The following is a 3886-nucleotide window of genomic DNA, read 5'->3' as shown; positions in this document are numbered from 1 at the left end:
CGTAAGTCCTAATTGGTCTGAGAAGGTAAGTATAAATCTTAAGTTTTTCTGAAAGTGGTAATTTTGATCGTTTATTTAAAAGATGAAATAATAATATAAGTCGGAAATTTAGCTTTTGTTTTGTTATTTTTTATGTGCGGAGTCCATGTAAGTCGTTTGTATAATGTCAATTGTCAAGAATACTAAAATCCAAAAAAGAAACTCTTGCAATCTAAGGCTAAAGGCTTAAAATGCTATGATAAAGCCCGCTCTGATACACGGTATTATACTGATGAGGGACCTGGACTCTAACAGGAACCCTAGAAAGGCAACGAGGTCATGATGTGGCATAAAATGTGGCTCGAAGCAATCCATCAGGACGTCTCTACACAACAAATAATGCTAATATAGTTCGTAAGAGATCAAGTGATAGGCCAAAAACTAGATGGGTATACAGAATCAAGATAGATGAAAAAATTAACTGCACGCTGTAAACTGGAAAGAAGTAGCCCAAGACAGGCCTGGAGGAGGATGGTATCATCTATCATCTGTTATACCCATTATTGAGAACAAATTAGCTCTAGATATAACTATGCTATGTAATTCATTGAGATTTAATCGGGATGCCAGCATAATCGCTGAAGGCAATTATCCAAAAATAAGTTAATTAATTAATTATATATTGAGTCCTAAAATACTATTATTATGATTGGATTCTTTTCCAAAGGCTATTTGTGTGTTTACCAATTAGATATCTTGATATTTATAAAACGTTATTACCATTAATTATATAATATAAGAAGGGGTGGTATATTGGTTTATATAATAGTATATAAACTACATAATGAGATTAACTATTTATTTACAATTTATTACTATGATTAAAATGGTTGTAATGATTAAAATAAACGGTTGCCATAAAATATCAATTATTACATTCTTACTTATTGTTTAATTTATACTTATAGCTACTGATGCCGTGGGATGTAGGTGTCGTATTGTTCATGAGGGATGTCCAGGTCTCATGGCCCTTCTTACGACTTCGTCTGGTCGAAGTGCATCTTGCTCCGCTCCGGCTTCTGCTGCTCTTTCAAGCTTGGTCCTGCCTCGTCTAAACCTTACTATTGTCTGTTTCTTTTTCTGATCTAGATTTCCTGTCCTTTTCTCCCACTTGCCTTTTGGGGCGTTACCTTATTTTTGAATCTCATTTTTCATTGGCCATCGGTTACCGAACGCTCCCGAGGAAGGCGTTCCCCTCCCCAGGCCCGAGAGGGGGTGGTAAAGTTTGGCATGTCCAGCAAGGGCCTGCACCTGCTTAATTTGATTCCTAATTTGATTCGGTCCCTCATCACAACTTGTCATTTTTGTTAGAAAAGTTAAAGGTTAGCCAATCTAATTTTTTCAGGGGACTCTGGTAATGTGACAAACTTAACACAGATGTTTTCATATCCGGGGACGGCCTAGAAGCTTCGCAGAAGGATACCCTGACCAGGTATAGGGGAAGATGACGAAACACCTTAATAATACCCAGGGTTGTCAAAAGGTCAATACATTACAACTATAGCTAGAATTTCTATCAATTCAAGGTTTATTCATTAATGAATAAAGATTTATCCATAGCAACTTTGGCGATACTTTTATCTGTAGCTAATTTTGCCCAACTCTGGATATACCCCTCCTCTATTCTTTTTATCTCTCTTTTGTTTCATTCGATACCAACATTCAGTTTGGTTCATAATTTCAGTTTTAAACTTCTACCTTCCTCCTCCACTCCTTATCTCTATTATTTACACTTAATATTATTTATTAAGTTCATATTCTTTTGTTTAGTTCGTCCAACTTCTATAAATTATTGTTTTTATACTGCGGGTTAAATTTCCTTTTATACTTTTTAATTTTCCACATGGGCCACAATATAGACCCTTATAATATATAATGTTTTTAGTTTCTTGTTTCTATTTTTTATATATGATTGTTTGAGAGTGGTTTAGTTTATTATCAATTTACACAATTTTGATCCTTTTTTTCTATCAACTTTAAAATTATCCAACGTTTCGGCCCTGAGGCCATTCTAAAGGATATAACCTACAAAAAGTTTTTTGTTTTTATATAACAATTACATTATTTAAAATTTTCAAATCCTTAAATTGTACAAATGTAAATATAAAATAAATATAAACTAACAAAAGTATGAATAGGTGAATACATATGTGAAAAAATAAAATAGAGAAGGGGGTATATGTATGTTAAGATAAAAAAAAATACACATAAAATAAGAATAAATTAATTATGGATTTTAAATATAAACAAAATAATTAAAAATGAATGTTAATTAAAGTATATTAAAAATTTTAATTTATAATAAAAAAGTTATTGTTATATGATAAGGTGATAACAGAGTCCTAACCTGTTAACGGTAGGTTCTGTTTTTAAGTTGTAAATGTAAATGAAAGAAGGGAAAGTATTTTGTAAAAAGTTTTAAATCTAGGACATCAATTTATTTTTTAAAAAGTTATGTAAGTAAGAAATCTATATAAAAACAAAATTATATGAAGTAATTATAATATTATTTTAATGATTAATTTATTTTAAAGATATGACAAGGGCCTGCAATTTTTGGGTTTTTAAAAAGAAATCAGTGTGTAGTTGAAGGAAATAATGTTATTGTTATATAAGAACAAAAAGCTTTTTGTAGGTTATATCCTTGAGAATGGCCTGAGGGCGTTGGAAAAGTTGGAGAATTTTAAAAAATAAAAGTTGAGAGAAAAAAACGAGAAAAATTGTGTAAATTGATAGTAAATAATATAGTCCAATAAATAAAACATCGCATTCTAATAGTTTTAAATCAATAACATGCAATATTATGATTTCCATAATTTCTAAAATTATATTTGCTTTTCCTGTTTACCTAATCAGAACTGAATATCAACCTTCAGATCATTGGAGTGTGCCCTACTTTACCTTTGAATGATCATTAAATATCCATTGGAATACAGGTACTCGAAACTTAGCAGGTACTCGACTCATCTGCGCTTCGGCGAATGCCACTCATATTTGGAATTCATTCATAGCCTTGGGCGCTGACTTCAGAGAACTTTTGATTAGTGTTTGCCATAGATATGATGAATAAAATCCACTTGATAGAGAGGAACTCGTAATTAGACAACTGGGTTCTCTACCTTCAAAGAACTTCCTTTGACACGGAGGAATTTACTGTGATGTTGACGTTTCGAAGACGCCAGGATTCTAACTATCTATAGAGATTGCGTCTAATCATAACTCACCACATTTCCAGTAAAATATTTTTTCACTAGATAAAATTTTTCTTATGTAGAGACTAAAACAATTTTTAGGTTTTGAGCAAATTTTTTTCACTTTTCTTAAATTGTTACTTAATAACTCCAAAGCTGTATGTCTCACATAATACATAATACTATTTTTTTTATTTAATTCGATAAAATTTGTTACAGTTCAAGACAAAATTGACCATATACAATTATTACTTTTTTAGAATAATAGATGTTCATTAGTATTTTTATTTCATTTTTTGTCCCCCTTCCTCGCCATTTCTAGCATACAGGGCTCGGCAGTAGCTGGGTAGTGCGCTAGGGTTACGCCTGCCACATCTGCCAAAAATCATCATTTTTGTTTTTCCTATTTATTTATTTACAATTTTTTTGGCATACCATTTATTTTCACGAGGTACATTTTTGTTTGAACCATGGTGCAGGTCGGTTCTTCCCCTTCATCTTCTTTTAGTGGTGGCTTGCCGATCATTAGTGTTCTATACACACGGTTTGATTTTTAAAGTTTTCAAGTTAATTTGTTAATTTAACAAATAAGGGGCCCTGTACCTAGTACGGTTTAAATCTCTCTCTCCCTCTCTCTCTCTCTCTCTCTCTCTCTC

The sequence above is a fragment of the Halyomorpha halys genome, unplaced genomic scaffold, assembly GCF_000696795.3.
Source record: "Halyomorpha halys isolate HHAL.00 unplaced genomic scaffold, Hhal_1.1 Scaffold1343.1, whole genome shotgun sequence".
NCBI classification, from domain to species: Eukaryota; Metazoa; Arthropoda; class Insecta; order Hemiptera; family Pentatomidae; genus Halyomorpha; species Halyomorpha halys.
Note: the sequence above shows the minus strand (reverse complement) of the source record.